Below are 19,112 nucleotides of genomic sequence, written 5' to 3'. Positions count from 1 at the left end.
ACAGCCTGACCAATTCCAGAGCGCGGCACTAATTGTGAAACAACAACCACATGTGGCACCAAAGAAGACAAGCCGCTTAACTGCATTTGCCGGAAAGAAATTTCTCGTGGCTTTAGGCCAGAAGTCTTCAACTGGACATTAAAAATATATATATATTTTTTTTTTATGATTGATAATTTGAAGCTATGGCTGAATAATCCCTAAAACATTAATGCTAATCCTCCTCACTTTGATAGTTTATTAGGTCTGATTTGAAAAATGTAGGGGATTAAACAAAGCCAGATTGCCACTTTCCAGCATAAAGCATCCTTGCTTATTGACGGATGAGTTAATTGATAGTGCTTGTTGTGGTTTGTCTCCGGAACGGGAAAATGTTAACCACGTGCGTCTGTCAGGAGACTTCTTCTGTGTCGATTTTACAGGAGAGGGTCAAATGAAATAATTCTCCAGCGTTTCATGGAATGGCTGCTGATTACAATGACACTTTGAAGGTTCATCACTTTGATCACAGTTCAAACCCGGTAGAACTTCAGACAAAATTACACTACAGAGTGTTAAGTCTTGGAAGTTGTTAAGTATGCACTGCTAAGGCACGCACAAAAAAACAAAAAAAGTTTCCGTTTTCAGCCCACTTTCAGCTGATGCTTTCTGACAGTTATAATTATAAAGGATCTAGGATGCGAAACCCACTTGAAGCTCGCTGCCGAACTACTGGGAATGAATTACACATGACTTGCATACTTTTGTGAAAGTTAGTAAAGCATGATATAATTAGTAGCGTAGCTCTAGGCCCTGGAACTAATTAGACAAGGAGAACATGAAGCTGGTGGGTTTTTATGCATACTTCTCTTTTCCGATGGGCTTGTCTGACCAACCACTGTTATGCTCTATGCAGTCCTGTAAGATTAAAATACAAAAAGTCTCTTCAGCGTTTCTGGTCACCAATTCAGGTTTTGAGAACTGTGCTGATAAAGATCACATCATCACCTAGGGATCCTATGGTGAATACACCAGTAGGCCTCACCTTCCACCATACCCTGGACACACACCAGGCTTGAAGTTGCCTGGCCACAGCAATTACTCGGCCACTGGGGATTACACTTCTGCAAAAGGAACAAGTCAAAGATATTCTCACACTAAAACAAACAACAAAAAGACAGTAAGAGACACAACATTTCCTGTGTGTATCCTTCATCAGGTGTGTGACTAAAGGGGGGGCAAAACAGATTCACAATAATCGAAGAGAGGGAGCGAACAACACTGGGAAGGATTAGAAGAGTGAAGAACAACAGAAGGTGCAAAAAATGGAGAAGATGAGGGAAGAGATCAACAAGTTAGCTGGTCATTTGTCTCAATTCTGGAGAAATTGTGCAAACTAGTGACAAGCGGAATGATTCAGGGCAGCACTCAGTGCTTTGTTTTGCCAAAAAAACTTGTGAAATAAATGGTGTTTTGCTTCCGGCAAAATCCATGCCATTCACACAAGAAGAAAGGCATTTAGTTCCCGTCTGGAAGTGTTTACATGCCTTAATTCTGCACAAATCTGTCTGTCATTTAACATTTAAATAAAGATCTCTAGTGAAAAGCAAAATATCCCTGGAAATGTGCTTATGCTCAAATGGTTTAATGTGTGCGCTGGGTGAAGCTACATATCCAAAATAAATGGTAAATGTCACATTTAAATGGTAGGTATGCCTCGTAAATGGTTAAATGTCGAGTTTAAATCATTAAATGTTGCTGTTAAATGCTAAAATATCTATTCTAAATGCTAAATGTCCAACATAAAGTGTTAAATGTCACACTTAAATGCTAAGTAGCTAAATCATTACATGCCACACCTAAAAGCTAAATATCCAACTAAAATGGTTAAATGTCATGCTTAAATACTAAATATTCAACCTTAAATGCCAAATGTCTAACATAAAGGGTTAAATGTCACACTTAAATACTACAATTCCAGCGTAAATGGCTATATCATTAAATGCCACACGTAAATGCTAAATATCTAAGTTAAATGGTTAAATGTCACAATTAAATATTAAATATCCAACTTAAATGTCCAACTTAAATGGTTAATTGTCACACTCTGTTACATTTCACACTTAAATGCTACAAAATTCATCTTAAATTGCTAAATGTCCAACTTAAATCATTAAATGCCACACGTAAATGGTAAATATCCAACTAAAACAGTCAAATATCACGCTTAAATACTAAATATTTCACCTTAAATGCTAAATGTCTAACATAAAGGCTTAAATGTCACACTTAAATGCTAAAATTCTAGTGTAAGTGGCTAAAATATTAACTGCCACACCTAAATACTAAATATCGAACTAAAACGGTTAAATGTTACATTTAAATACTAAATATCCAAAATAAATGCTAAATATCCAACTTAAATAGTTAATTGTCACACTCAAATGGTTAAATTTCACACTTAAATGCTGCAAACGTCATGTTAAATGTCCAACTTAAAACATTTAAATGCCACACTTAAATGATAAATATTCAACTAAAACGGTCAAATGTCACGCTTAAATACCAAATGTTCAACCTTAAATGCTAAATGTCTACCTTAAATGGTTAAATTTCACACTTAAATGCTAAGTATCCAGCTTAAATTGCTAAGATGTCCAACTTAAATCATTAAGTGCCACACCTAAATGCTAAATTTCTAACTAAAAAGGTTAAATGTCAGACTTTAATACTAAATATCCAACTGAAAAGGCTAAATATTCAATTTTAACCTTTAAATGCCTAACCTAAATAATAAATATCTAACTTGAACAGCTAAATGTCACACTTCAATATTAAATCTCCAACTGATATGCTAAATGCCCAACTTAAATGGTTAAATGTCACACTTTAGTACTAAATCTCCAACTTAAATGCTAAAATGTCTAACCTAAGCCATTAAAGGTAGCACTTAAATGCCAAGCAGACAAGTTAAATGGTTAAGCGTCACACCTAAATGCTAAACAACCAACTAAAATGGTCAAATGTTACATTTAAATACCAAATATCCAACTTAAATGATTAAATTCCAACTTAAATAATTAAATGTTCAACTAAAATGCTAAATGTCCAAGACATTTACTATTTAAGTTGGATATTCAGCAATTAAGTTGGATCTTTCACTGTTTAAAAATATCATTTGAGAAACCTGCCTACTTCGCCTTCAGAGACTATCTTCTCTGAGTTTCGGACACTTCTCTTGATCTTGCGCCACCATCCGCTGTTTTGTTTATAGTTTATGGAACTGAATGGGACGGCCCTCTTGGCTCCCCAGTATTTCATTTTTTTTGGACTTTGTTATTCCCCATGACATGGCAACCTTGGACTGCAACACAAACTTGTCAGAATGGGTGAAGAGACACTAGAGAGTCGCATTACACTCCATCTCTCTAGAGAAAAACGCTACCCAAGTGCTCGACCGACGCTGACTTTGAAGATGGCATTGATCTCCTGTCAAACTCCATACACGATACCCAGGAACTGATCACCGCAGTGGAAAGTGCTGCTTGTAGTGTTGGTCTAGTGATGAATGTAAGAAATGCTAGATATACGACTTACAAACAAGATACAGACAACATCCGTAAGAATTTTAAAATCTTGAAACTGGTCAGTGATTTTAAACACCTCGTCTCCTGGATCAGAGAGACAGATAACGATGTTCGTACATGCAAGACAAAAGCTTGGTCAGCCCTATAGAAAATGAAAAACATTTGAATGTCAGCTCTTCTCAAACAGCTAAAAATTCTTCGGGGCAAATGCAGAGAACATGTTGTTGGATAGCTCAGAGGCTTGGACACCACCAAAGGATCTTGGGTGGCTGTTACACTCATATGCTGTTTCATGCTCTAAATATTCATCCTAACCAACATCTGACAAATGCAGACTTGTATGGTAACTCCCCTAAGATAATTAAAACACTCAAAAGATGCATTTTGGGGATCATTCCTTAAGGAGCGATAACGAGGTCATCTCCAAGGTGTTGTTCTGCATGGCTCAAGAGAACAAAGCAGACCACACCTGACCTTTCCAAGACTGCTCACAATGGCCTTGAACTGAAAGAATTACAAATGGCCAGGCGAGACAGGGTGGTGGGGTGTCACATCATCAAGAGCTTGAGCCACCTCATACTACACTCACAAATAAATGGTGATTCCATAAAACCAGAGAATATGAAAGCATCCACGGGAATGAAAATTTTGTCTAGGCACTGTAACATGAGAGTCACAGACCCACTCAGTCTAAACTTGAGGGGAACCTGTGCCTATGGAGATCAATAATGTGAGTTAACTTAACACACACATTTTGGGGATGCAGAAGGAAGACTGGAGTCCTGGGAGGGAAACCCACAAGCACACAGGCAGATCATTTAAATTCAATATAGGGGGAACACCAGGATGAATCTGAACCCAGATCTCTAATAGACCATTAAATAACCACTGCATCACCAGATGAAGTCATGAATTAGATAGATAGATTTACTTGAGGTTTTTGCAAATTTATTAAAAATAAAAAACTGAGAAAGCACATGTATTTAAGTATTCACAGCCTTTGCCATGAAGCTCAGAATTGAGCTCAGGTGCATCCTGTTTCCCCTGATCATCCTTGAGATGTTTCTGCAGCTTCATTGGAGTCCACCTGTGGTAAATTCAGTTGACTGGACATGATTTGGAAAGGCACACACCTGTCTATAGAAGGTCCCACAGTTGACAGTTCATGTCAGAGCACAAACCAAGCATGAAGTCAAAGGAATTGTCTGTAGACGTCCGAGACAGGATTGTCTCAAGGCACAAATCTGGGGAAGGTAACAGAAAAATTTCTGCTGCTTTGAAGGTCCCAATGAGCACAGTGGTCTCCATCATCCATAAGTGGAAGAAGTTCGAAACCACCAGGACTGTTCCTAGAGCTGGCCGGCCATCTAAACTGAGCGATCGGAGGAGAAGAGCCTTAGTCAGGGAGGTGGCCAAGAACCCGATGGTCACTCTGTCAGAGCTCCAGAGGTCCTCTGTGGAGAGAGGAGAACCTTCCAGAAGGACAACCATCTCTGCAGCAATCCACCAATCAGGCCTGTATGATAGAGTGGCCAGACGGAAGCCACTCCTTAGTAAAAGGCACATGACAGCTCGTCTGGAGTTTGCCAAAAGGCACCTAAAGGACTCTCAGACCATGAGAAAGAAAATTCTCTGGTCTGATGAGACAAAGATCGAACTCTTTGGTGTGAATGCCAGGCATCACGTTTGGAGGAAACCTGGCATAACGCTCATCACCAGGCCAATACCATCCCTACAGTGAAGGGAAAGATGACTGCAGCAATGTACAGAGACATCCTGGATGAAAACCTGCTCCAGAGCGCTCTTGACCTCAGACTGGGGCGACGGTTCATCTTTCAGCAGGACAACGACCCTAAGCACACAGCCAAGATATCAAAGGAGTGGCTTCAGGACAACTCTGTGAATGTCCTTGAGTGGCCCAGCCAGAGCCCAGACTTGAATCCGATTGAACATCTCTGGAGAGATCTTAAAATGGCTGTGCACCGACGCTTCCCATCCAACCTGATGGAGGTTGAGAGGTGCTGCAAAAGAGGAATGGGCGAAACTGGCCAAGGATAGGTGTGCCAAGCTTGTGGCATCATATTCAAAAAGACTTGAGGCTGTAATTGCTGCCAAAGGTTCATCGACAAAGTATTGAGCAAAGGCTGTGAATACTTATGGACATGGGATTTCTCAGTTTTTTCATTTTTAATAAGTTTGCAAAAACCTCAAGTAAACTTTTTTCACGTTGTCATTATGGGGTGTTGTGTGTAGAATTCTGAGGAAAAAAATGAATTTAATCCATTTTGGAATAAGGCTGTAACATAACAAAATGTGGAAAAAGTGATGTGCTGTGAATACTTTCCGGATGCACTGTAGATAGATAGATAGATAGATAGATAGATAGATAGATAGATAGATAGATAGATAGATAGATAGATAGATAGATAGATAGATAGATAGATAGATAGATAGATAGATAGATAGATAGATAGATAGATAGAATTGAAAGTGGATGCAGAAAGTATTCAGGCCCCTTCAGTTTTTCACTCCATCCTGGACTCTTCTTTGGTCTGACCCATCTTGATTTTGGGATTTTCTCTCCTCCATCTCTGCTGATCTTTTCAGGTTCCCTCAGGATGGATGGCTACCACATGCGGACAGCTATTCTCTGGTCTCTTGAGAGATGTTCTGTTCAGTTCAGTTTTAGGCTCTGGCTACTCAAGGATATTCCCACTTGTCCCTAAACCCCTCCTGTGTTGTCTTCGTGCTTAGGCCTTCGTCCTTTTGGAAGGTGAATCTTCAGCCCAATCTGAGGTCCAGAGCGTTGTGGAGCAGATTTTCAATAAGGATGTCTTTGTATTTTGCTCTGTTCCCATAACTCTATCTAGTCTCCCAATCCTTATCACCGACTATAAAAAACCCACAGCATGATGCGTTTATTCCAGTATGCTGCCTGACTGCTCTCTGTTACTACTGACTGCTGTCACACAATTCCATTCTCTCTCCCTCTCCCCATTTTCCTCTGATGTGACTAAATATACAAAACAGACCTTTTCATATCGAGTTGCTTAATTGATGCCATGTTCAGCCCCAGATTGGGGACACTGCATGCGGTTAAGACATAAATAGACAGTTTCCATTTATGTCTCCTTAGCTCTTTGTTAAGTTGATTCCTGAATGGAAAGAACTTGGAAAGTCAGAGTCTGTGGAATCATTGAGATGGCTTCATTAAACCCTGTTAAATGTTACAGCTTTTAGTTCAAATGAACTTTAATTGGTGAAATAAAAGTCGTAATGGAACTTCCCAAAACAAGATGTCTAATTGAGAACAATCCTGTGAAGGCACCAGGAGAGTTAAAATAAGGATAGATGGATGCGAGTCTGGGTGGTATGGCAGTGCAGTGGTTAGTGCTGATGCTTTTTTAGTCATGAAATCAATCCAGCATCCAAACTCAAGAAGTGGGCTTCTGTCCTGCACAAGGCCAGCTAAAGGGGTAAGCTTTCAATATGAAAAAGAGTTTGCGTGGTCTATCCACGTCTGGGCAGCTTTTTCTCTTGAAATTGAGGCTTTTCCTTTGAAAATCTCCAAAACTATGTTTTGCCATTACATTTTTTGAAGTTGGATTATTTCTGGTTTTTGACTTCCTTTTCCTTCTGTTTTTGATTTTGCTTATGGATTGTAGACTGGATTTTCATTGCTTTATGAAGTCATTTATTGCTCTGCTTCTAGGATTTTTTCGAAATTCTCTCTGCAAATACGTCTTTAAATTTGAAGACACGCTGATTTTATTCAGGTCGGTATGAGCGTGAAGCAGAACCCTCTTCTCTTCAGAGAGCCTCTCGAACCTGACACCATCGATAATGTAAACGGATGAACTGGCAGATGGGGACAAATCACACATGGAGCAAGGGGATGGTGTACAGTGTGCAAGTGCCTTTACTAAAAACAATCAAAACTAAACAGTGTCCAATGAAAGAGCAGTGCTCAAAGTTAATAAATAAATAAATAAATAATCCATAAAAACAATGTAAATCCAAATGTTTAAAACCAGGCTAAAATGAGAAAATAAAAAATGAAACAGCAACAGTCATTGGGCCAGACGAGCCAAGCACCACTCCTGCCAGGTCTCCCCAGCTCACCCGTGGCTCGCTCAACTGGAGAGACTTCAGCAGACGCAGTCCTCTCACTACAGATCCCCATCTCGTCTGCCAGACCGCTCGGGGTCATTTGTCGTCTCGTCCTCCTTCTCGCACATGCAGTCATCCCTTGGATTCCAGGGGCCTCATGTATAAACTGTGCATATACACAAAAATGTTGCGTACTCCCGTTTCCATGCTCACATCGCGATGCATAAAACCTAAACTTGGCGTAAAACCACGCACATTTTCAGACCAGCTAAATGCTTGGCATACGCAAGTTCTCCGCTCGGTTTTGCAAACTGGCAGCACCTAGCGTCAAGGCAGTGCTTTTGTTCAAGTGTGGTTTCCCTTTCTTTTTCAGATTCACATCCCTGACGCGACTTTATAAATACATTGAAATTAACCGCATATTATATATTAGTTTAAGGCATCTGATTGTAATTAACCCGTAACCATATAATGGTCCACAGAATGGCCAAACTATTCCAAATACCATAGCTGCTTTAGCGTTGTTACTCTTAGTGCACCACTCAGAGTATTCATCTCACTGTATCTGAGTGTGGAATCACAGCTGTACAGCAGCTGATCGGAAAAAGAATTATCAGTATACAGCATCAAGCATACGCTGCCTCAGCCATGCACACAGTCTATTTCAACTGCTCTCATACGGCAAACACTTCAGAGCCTTTCCTATACTGACCTCACAGTTCAGAAACAGTTTCATCCCAAGAACTATAAATGCACTCAATCAGTCCATCAAGTGCTCCTTATGGAACACTTTGTACTTATAAGTACAATCACCTCACTGTAAACTTGTGATACAGTTATAATATTGTACAACCTGAGCCACTTTATAAAGCGCATATTTACATATGATGATGATATCATTTTTAAGATGAAATGCAGAAAAATATGTTTATTACATTATACAGATAAAATGTTAACATCATATAAATAATCTATATTGTTAATAACTAAACACGTGAGGACACGGTGTTGCAGCGCTAGCTAGTTCACGGATTGTTCCTGCCTCACGCTGTATTCTTGCTGGGGCTGGCGCAACCTGGAAGAATAGATGGATAGAATAATTAAACATGTACTACAAAGATATTTCAATGTTCCTTAAATGTTTTGAAGAATCGTTGTTCTAAGCTTACAGATGGCTTAACATCTATTACAGAGCTGATTGTGTGGCGAATGGGTATTTGGAGAAAGAAAAGGAAGGACAGGAATTTGTTAGTACGTTTGAAAGAGACAGTACTGCTGCAAAAATTTATTTCATCGAAAGTCGTGCATGGCGCAGCAAGCATCTTGAGGGAGGCAGGAACAATCACTGGACAGGGCGCCAGCTCGTCACTATCACTGTGCCACCGTGTTCCCATGTTTAATAACATGCTTTAATTCTTATCATCATGAAAATTATATCAAGTATACATCTCAGTATTTTAATTATTCAGAGAACTGTAATATCACAAATGTAATGGATTCTGTGTCCTGTCGGATGAAGAGAAAACCCATTTAAGAAGCACATAGTGATTCACACACATAGAGCACATAGAAGATCAAATTCAAAACAAAGCATTTAACGTGCTACTTTAGTTACAATGGGATTTGAGAAACTAGTAAATGAAATGATTTAAAGATGAAGTTTATGATGTTCTACTTTAATGACAAAATAAACTATGTGATTAAAGTGGAAATTTCGAGATTAAAGTTGACATTTCGAGCTTATTTCCCACTTTTTCTTTTCTCTGTACCCTAATAAGCTTTCATATGACTCTCAGACGGTGGGCTACGACTCGCCTTTTCACGGCGACTTTGATATCTGACAACTTCTTTTTCATTTCGGGCACTGTGCGACTTTGTGAACTTGAGCTTTCGAGTTTCTCCAACACGCTATGTCACTCGATCAACTTCCTTTTGCTGTTTATATCACTGTTTAAACCAACAAATAATACTTTTTTTCCTTGCCTCCACTTCGTATTCGCTGAAATTCTTCTATTTCCCCCCATGCTTTTGCCATTGTCTTTTCACAGAACGCTGAGCTTAAGGGCTATTTATATTGATTTGCATATTCAAAGAGGCGTGATTCTGGGAGGAGACGGGGTGGGACAGTAGGCGCGTGCACGTGCGTTACTTTTCACGCTGACTGAGATTTATGTAGAGGAAGAACGTGGAAGATGGCGAATGCACAGATTTATGCATTTGGATTTTTTTGTGCGTACGAACATTTCCGCTTTTGTCCGTATGCCATGTTTTAGTGTGAATTCTACGCACAGCATTATGGATGGAGCCCTAGGAGAGGATGCCACCTTGATTGTACCCAGTCCTCAGCACAATCACTGGGTAAGATCTGTCCCTAGACCGCTGATCCCTTGCTCTGACATGGGACCACTGCATCGCACTGACCTTTCTCTCTCTCTCATTAGCTGGCTGGCTCGTCCTCTCTCTTTGCACCAATGCTTCACTCTCGCTCTGCCTGCCGTCTTTCTTCTTTTGTTTCATTTCTTTATTTCCCCCATTTCTATGCCGACCTTTACTTATACGGTTCTGTGGGTGCAGCGCCTCAATCACGCACTGTAGGATGCCGATGAAGCAATTGAGAAAGATTGCACCTTCACGTGCAAGTGTGTCTCGTCCTAACTACCTCATTAACTCCCTGCGGTTACCCACAGAGACACGGCCGATGGATTATTTAAAAAAATGCCATTCTTTTTGCGGACCCGCTATGCCACAGTGGGCCAGAGGATTTCATGGTTCCTCTCTCCCATTTTAGTTTAGTATATATATACTGCTCAAAAAATTAAAGGACCACTCTTTAATGAGTGTATAGCATCAAGTCAATGAAACTTGTGGGTTATTGATCTGGTAAGTGAAGTAGCAGAGGGACTTGTTAATCAGTTTCAGTTGCTTTGGTCTTCATGAAATGAACAACAGGTGCAATAGAGGGGCAACATTGAGATGACCCCCAAAACAGTAATGAATGGTTTAACAGGTGGAGGCCACTGACATTTTTCCCTCCTTATCTGTTTTTTTCACTCATTTTGCATTTGTCTACTGCACTACTGGTAGCATGAGCCATACCTGGACCCTACAGAGGTGGCACAGGTAGTCCAACTTTTCCAGGATTGCACATCAATACGTGCCACTGCCAGAAGGTTTGCTGTGTCTCCCAGCACAGTCTCAAGGGCATGGAGAAGATTCCAGAAGACAGGCAGTTACTCTAGGAGAGCTAGACAGGGACCCTCATAGAAGATCCTTAACCCATCAGCAGGACCGACTGGTATCTGCTCCTTTGGGCAAGGAGGAACAGGATGAGCACTGCCAGAACCTACAAAATGACCTCCAGCAGGCAGGCCACTGGTGTGAATGTCTCTGGCCAAACAATCAGAAACAGACTTCATGAGGGATGGCCTGAGGGCCGAACGTCCTCTACTGGGCCCTGCGCTCACTGCCTGGCACCGTGGAGCTCGATTGGTATTTGCCATAGAATACCAGAATTGGCAGGTCCACCACTGGCACCCTGTGCTTTTCACAGATGACAGCAGGTTCACCCTGAGCACATGTGACAGACGTGAAAGGCTCTGGAGAAGCCATGGAGAACGTTATGCTGCCTGTAACATCGTTTAGCATGACCGCTTTGGTGGGGGGTCAGTGATGGTCTGGGGAGGCATATCCTTGGAAGGACGCACAGACCTCTACAGGCTAGACAACGGCACCTTGACTGCCTTTAGGTATCGGGATGAAATCTTGGACCCATTGTCATGACCCTATGCTGGTGCAGTGGCTCCTGGGTTCCTCCTGGTGCACAGTTATGCCTGGCGCACCATGTGGCGAGAGTATGCAAGCAGTTCCTGGAGGATGAAGGAATTGATTCCATTGACTGGCCCCCACGTTCACTCGCTTGACTTCAATCCAGTAGAACACCTCTGGGACATTATGTTTCGGTCCATCCGACACTTCAGACTGTTCAAGACGTCAGTGATGCCCTGGTTCAGATCTGAGAGAAGATTCCCCAGGACACCATCCGTCGTCTCATTAGGACGTTGTCAGGCATGCATACAAGCACGTTAGGGGCATACAAACTACTGACTATGATTTGGAGTTTCGGCAAAATGGACGAGACCTGCCTGCCGCATCATTTTTTCCCTTTGATTTTCAAGGTGTCTTTGAATTCAGTCCTCTGTAGGTTGATCGTTTTCATTCCCATCAAAACAATGTGGCATCCTTTTGTTCCTAACACATTACAATATCAGTCCAGATCAGTAGAGATAGCCAGCAGGATCTTTCTCCCATTCAGATCTGATGTGTTTTCAAAGTGTTCTTTTAATTTTTTTGAGTAGTTTATATAGTCCCCTGCGGTTCATTGTTTGGTGACTTCTTGTACTTTGGAACTTTTGCTGAATTTTTTTTTCCATATTTGGCATTCATTGGATATTTTGCTTTGCTGTGGATCATTCTTTAAACTTCTGTTAAGGGAACCTTTTGCCTAGGATTGCCTTTCTTGTTATAGGCAACTCCATTTTGTCTTTGTGCTCTATGGACCATCATTGTTCTCGGAATACTGTCTCGTGAAAAAAGGATCTTTTATTTTATAAAGATCCTGTATTTGTCCTGTTCCTAGCCAGGTTTGGATGGTTTTGCCCCTCTAGTGGACATTATTGGACGTGGTTTTTGGGACCTGCATGCATTACGACACTGCATACCCAGGCCAACGGGTTCAAGCAGTGGAGCAGGTCTCACAGGGGCTGCTGTTTTAGGGCTTGACCGTCTCTCTCTATCAGTCACAAACACGCACCTCCTTCCTCAGATGAATTTTCAAAAAACGTCTCTGACTAGTCATCCTTTTTCTTCGTATCTTCATCCTTAAAGTACTCTCTAAGCTAGGGGTCCCCAACTTCGGTTGTGGAGGGTCCCAGTGGCTGCAGGTTTTCATTCTGACCCTTTTTCTTAACGAGTGACCTGTTTTTTTTTTTTTTGCTAATTAACTTTTGAATTAATTTTCATTGACTTGCTCTTGAAGACTCAGACTCCTTAATTGTTTCCTTTTCCTTGATTAGCAGTGTCACACACTTGCGCATGGGAGGCACCTAAAGGGCTCGAAAGTGACAATTCCATGTCTGACCAGGGGGTGGCGTGGTGCACTGACGTTTTATCTCAATCCTTGGCAGACCATTCATGGGAAATTCCACAGGGTTCCGGCACCCATGATGATGGCACTTCCTGCCCAGACAACATCACTTCTGGTTCCTTCACCCGTGATGACATCACTCCTGGTTTCCGCCCTCCGTGATGACGTCACTTCCTTCCCAACTACGGTTCCATTGCCAGTGATGACGCCACTTTTGGCTATGCCTTCCATGGATGACTCCCTGTCCAGACCTTTAAAGCCGCCATCTTTGCCACATGTCATCAGTTCTGTTTTGGACTTTGAACCAGACACAACTCCACAAAATCCAACCCTTTTGCAGCCAGGGCATAATATACAGGTGGCTGCCCCAATCCCTTTTTATGTCGCTGTCTATTCGTGCAACAGCAGCCAAATAATACTGAGTTACACAATGAGTCAAAACAACTGGTGTCCATCATACAATGTCTGAAAATGAAGAAAGGTGAAGGTCTCAGAAATGCTGATCTGCCCGAAACATTTTCACAGAGCTTTTAGAAAAGAGAAAATCAACAATTTTGGAAATGTATGCCATGGCACAATGAGAGCAGGAACAAGCCATGGAATTAAAGAACGGGGGGTTTAATTAAGAACAAGAATCGGCGCCTAATGAAGCAACTGTTTGGAGTGAAATTGGTTGGAGTTTGAGGCCCTGACTTAGTTGGTCTTCTGTTGGCTCCCTCACTCACGTCACATTTCATTTCTGTTTGGGTGCCATTTAAAGAAAGAAATGAAGCAATTCAGAGGAACAAATCTTAAAAAACAAGTCGATTAAAATGAAAGGAAAAGGAGTTAATTAGGAGCAAAAACAGACCACTAATTAAGAAAAGGGTTAGAATGAAAACCTGCAGCCACTGGGGCCCTCCAGGACCGGAGTTGGGGACCCCTGCTCTAAGCTCAAAGCCATTGGAAAGAGTGTAGCCAATTTTCTCAAAGACATTGCTGGTCGATTAAGAAGAGCATCACTTTCTCAAACGTTACAACATGGAGTGGTCCTGTCCTGCATACAGAGATATGCCAATCCCTTTAATGAGTGATCTCAGCCGAGTCTCTGCTCCCTCAGGGTCTCACACACACACACACACACACACACACACACACGATTCGCTTTGCCAGCAGAGTCAGAGGAGTTGCCCTCCAGGAGGCTCCCTCTTCGCACTATCTAAGAGAAAGCAGGAGACTTTCCCAGGCTGTGGCGACGTACTGCAGTGCCAGCATTACAGGAGAGACTGGCATGATGAACCCTTGCAGCCATTCCCGGCATCGTTTCTTTGACTGAATTGCTGCCAGGCTGGAGACAATTCAAGGCTGGTAATCTTGAACCACCCAACCCCACTGCTGGGGAATCACGCAGGCTGCCTAACATCCCACCTCTTAGTCATGGAATCAAAGAAGAAAGAGAAAAAAGAGAAATTCACACAGTGATTTAATAAACAGCACCGCAATTATCTGCCACGTTTCAAAGCTGGCCCTCGCACCGCCAAGGAATCTGTATGGCTTCCAGAGCCGAGGGGCACTTTGGTAACATAATCTGGGCACAGAAAAGTGCAAATTGTCTCCACAGAGCCCATAAGGACAGCGCAAAAATGTTGGCATGTCAAAAAACATTTTGTCAAGTGAAAACTTTATCCAAAGCGGGATGAGAGGCGTACGCGTTTAAGGGGGAGACGGGAGGACTTGAACGCGGGCCCAAGCTTCTCAGTGCCTGCTCATCCCTCACAATAAGCTGTCATATTTCTGTCTGCAGAGCTATTAGAAAGGTAACCAGAGCCGCGGAGTGGGGAAAACTTAAATTTGTGCCATTCGGCTTTGTTACGTTAACTCTGGCTTTGTTTAGGAACATCTGGATGTAGTCGGCCTAAAAACGTCTCAGATGGAACTGACAGAGTGCGGCCTTCTGGTCGATGTGACAATTGAAACATTTAGGGTGAAGTCCACTTTTGGAACAGCTTCACGTGCCATGTCAGCGCTCGGAATGTTACGTACAAACACAGCAGTCACAACCTGCTCATTTTCAACCCATGTGACATGAACTCGATTTATGAACTCTGATCCAGAAGAACCAACACAGGTGGGACAGCAGTTGGCCAGAGGGCTCGTACCCACCATCATCAATATGGGGGCCAATGTGCAGTGGAGTCATCAAATAACCCGGCATGCCCATCCTTAGGATGAAGAAGCAGCACCCACATGGATGGAGGGATTTCATACCAACAAACTGACCAGACTGGGGCTCATGGGGGCTGTGTAAGCAAAATGAGATGAGATACTAGCTAAACTAGCAGATAGTGAGTGCTCAGTCATTCCCTAATCAGTAGACTGGCAAGCATGCATGACGGAGGATCTCCTAACGGGATATGTCGAGGTATGTAGAAACCCACCGGAATGAGAGGGGGAGCCATTGCTAACATTGTCTTCCTTTCTCTAAGGTGAGGGCACCAAGCTCTGCCCCTTCTGCTTCCCCTGACTATGAGAACCTCGTCTGCCCAGAAAGAGGCGTCATTTTGGAAAGGGCACCCCAAGCAGACTGACCCTAATTCACAGCCTTTATTTTGATATTTGAAGCCTGAGGGCAAGTGCTGTAAAGAACGCTTTCTTTGTGTGTGTTGAGACTTTCTGTAATGAAATAATAAGACCCAGTTGGCACCCCCAAATGTTTTCTTGGGTGACCTGTCATTCCTGAACCCGGCCATAGGAACTTTTACATAAATGATGAAGACACCTCCATCTGGACTAAATAATATTATTAGCTCAGCAATTTTCCAGCAACACAGTATAACACATTTGTCTACTCCATTTGTTTTTATAACCCATCGTGGCTGAGGGCAGGAATGACAAGTCACAGCTATGGAGAAAAGCTGGGACGCCACCCGGGTTGTCCCATTTATTACCGGTTTGGTAACTCAATGAAGTGCTTTTTTTGTCACTCTTAAACAGCCCTCTTGGGGAAAAAATAACAAAAGACTTCAAGGGCTCAAATGCCAACAGAAATTAAGGTCCTCCAGGGGAGCCCCGTCCGGCGGTCAGATCAACTCGGACAGTCCCATGCTTAACATCACTGAGCTCTTCAATGTGAGCCATTCTGCTGCCGATGCCTGTCAATGGAGAACCCATGGCTTGGTACTTGATTTAATGGGTGAAGCCAAAAAACCGAAACTCTGTAATGTGGAGGGATATCCACTTAAGTTTGGTCATAGATAGATAGATAGATAGATAGATAGATAGATAGATAGATAGATAGATAGATAGATAGATAGATAGATAGATAGATAGATAGATAGATAGATAGATAGATAGATAGATAGATAGATAGATAGATAGATAGATAGATAGATAGATTTTAATTTTAGCATAGTAGGCAGGATAGATAGATGGATAGATATTTTAGCGTAGTTGACAGGATTAGATAGTGTGAGACTTGCCCAGACACCACCAGTCGGAAACCACATCTTTATAAATTACACACATTTATTAAACATTAATAAACACAGTCCCAACACTACACACAATGCACTCAGCAATAATCACCCCAATAAATCTGTTTCTCAGTCCTTGGCCGCCTCTATTCTCCTCCTGGGATCTTCGTCCTGCTCCCACTCCCGACTCTGGCTCTCAGATTGTAGGAAGGTGGCGCCTTTTATCCCTGCCCGGATGTGCTCCAGCAGCACTTCCTGGTGTGGTGGAAGTGCTGCCCTTTGCCCTCCAGGTGTCCCTGGCAGGTTCGTCCGCCATCTTGCCAAGTGTGGCAGAAGTAACTATTTCCGAGTCCTATGAGGCTTGAGGCACCCCCTGGCGGTGGCCACGGGTCCCAACAGGCCAGAAGCTCTTTGTTCTTCTCCCGTGGTCCTCTTCTGCTCCAGGACGGTTGCCCCCTCGTGGCCCGGAAGCTATTCCTGCCGCCTTCCTGTCCTTTTAGGGATCCTGGCCAGGTAATGACCCCGGCAATCTGCCACAATAGATAGATAGATAGATAGATAGATAGATAGATAGATAGATAGATAGATAGATAGATAGATAGATAGATAGATAGATAGATAGATAGATAGATAGATAGATAGATAGATAGATAGATAGATAGATGTGAAAGGCACTATATAATGGATAGTAATGCTATAATATTTTCCTTTTTCATAACATAATGATAATAGAAGTTGGATATATCTGAGTTTATATAATATGGCAGGTGGTTAGAACCCTCACCTGGCTGGGACACCTTCATAAAGAAAGTCCGGGGAAGAGTACAAGGACAGGACATTATCTCCCCTGTAGCACTAGATGGCAGCCCCCCTAGGTTGCAGCACTGCCTCGGATTCCCACAGGGCTCCATGGGAGTTGGAGTTTGGCACAGCCCTGTTGTGTTTCATTGGTGCCGCCAGGGGTTGCTGCAGGGAGTGCAGAGCCCTATTTTGAGTTCCCATACTACGCTAACGGGCGTGGAAGTACGTCCAGATACAACATAAAAGCAGCCAGCTGCCACTGCTTTGAGAGACAAAGTTGGAAGGTGGAGTACAAAGCTTACTGGAGGCGAAGAAAAGAGAGTGAGAAAGAGTGTTTTACTATTGTACTGTGCTGTGGGAAACGAGGGAAGCATTTCTCACATCTTCGAATAAGAAATAGCTTAAGGGCTTGAGTGCTTGTAATTGTTCACCGAAACATGAGGTGATGCTGCTTAATGATGACCTCCCTTCTCCCTCCCCACAAACAGGAAGATTGACACCGTACTATATATGACATTGCCTGGGCCTACCTCTATAGATAGATAGATAGATAGATAGATAGATAGATAGATAGATAGATAGATAGATAGATAGATAGATAGATAGATAGATAGATAGATAGATAGATAGATAGATAGATAGATAGATAGATAGATAGATAGATAGATAGATAGATATTTTTTACAGTGGCTGGAGTGCCAATCCTGCCACCAACCACCAAGTTTTCCCTGCAGATTAATGTCATCTCCTGGACGAGGCTGTTAAATAAAGGATTAGAAGAGGCTGGAGAAAAAGTTACACATGTATTCATATATTATAGATGATATGTTTTAATCATCAAGTGTTATAACTAGTTCCATAAATAAAAGCAAATAGAATGTAGCTTTACAAGCCATACAACCTATAAGTGGCACACGTGTACTTGAAGGCGACACGTTCACTTATAGTTACACTCGATTCCATCCTGTCAGCTCATCTTTGGTCAGCTGATCTTCAGGACATCAGCTTCTTCGCCAGCTCATCTTCTCACTCGACACAGTTCTCTTTGTTAGCCGCCAGTCACGTTTGCTGGGCTCATAAATCTGCCACCTGTCCCTTATCCTCCAAGCCTTCTCCCTGGAGGGGCTGGCTCATAGAATGTAAAGTGTCCGCTCACACCTGGTCATCTGTCCCCCACCCCAAATAAAAAGGGCTGATCTCATCTGGAAAGTCGTAAATGTCCCAGAGCAAGGACCTGCTCAAATTAAGTAGCTACGCTGTATTTTAAAAATTAGACATTACATTTCCTAACTGTTTAAACATTTTAAAATATGACAAGTTTAGACATTAATGAAACAAAAAAAAAATCATATTAGAGTATGTGCTCTCCATTACAAGGTGATAAATAGGGTTAATGGCTGAGACATATTTCCTGCAAAGGCTGAAATTAAAAAACTCAGCTTGGATTCTCTACATGTGGTCTTCTAACGAAGTAAGGATTTGTTTAAAATTTAAATTCTAAAAATATTGAGCCCTGCCAGGCATTTGAACTCTGCAGATAATTTGTTATTAATAATCTGGCATCTGCTTATAACATGCATCCATCCATTTTCTAACCTGCTGAATCCAAACACAGGGTCACGGGGGTCAGCTGGAGCCAATCCCAGCCAACACTGGGCGCAAGGCAGGAACCAATCCCGGGCAGGGCGCCAACCCAAACCCATACCTAAATATGCTATAAATACTCATTCTATGCATCTGCATTTGAAAATGTGGCACATATGGCTGATTTGCATAAAAAATAAAAATAAATAAGAACTATGCACTGTGGCGTTTTACTTTTTTTCCATTGTGGTATTTCCTTTAAGCAACAGAACATATTTAGGAAGAAGTCCTTTAAGGGGCACCGGCAGCAGACTATTCTCCATCCACAAACACAAACTAAGGCAGCGTGAACCTGATTTTCTTCATTTTGAGCCGTGCTTCAATAAAGGCATAGAAATAAAGAGGTAAATGGTTATATGGATGAACACTTCAGGGGTATTAGTGTATCAGGGCAGT

Source organism: Erpetoichthys calabaricus, chromosome 14 (assembly GCF_900747795.2).
Source record: "Erpetoichthys calabaricus chromosome 14, fErpCal1.3, whole genome shotgun sequence".
In the NCBI taxonomy this organism is placed as follows: domain Eukaryota; kingdom Metazoa; phylum Chordata; class Cladistia; order Polypteriformes; family Polypteridae; genus Erpetoichthys; species Erpetoichthys calabaricus.
Note: the sequence above shows the minus strand (reverse complement) of the source record.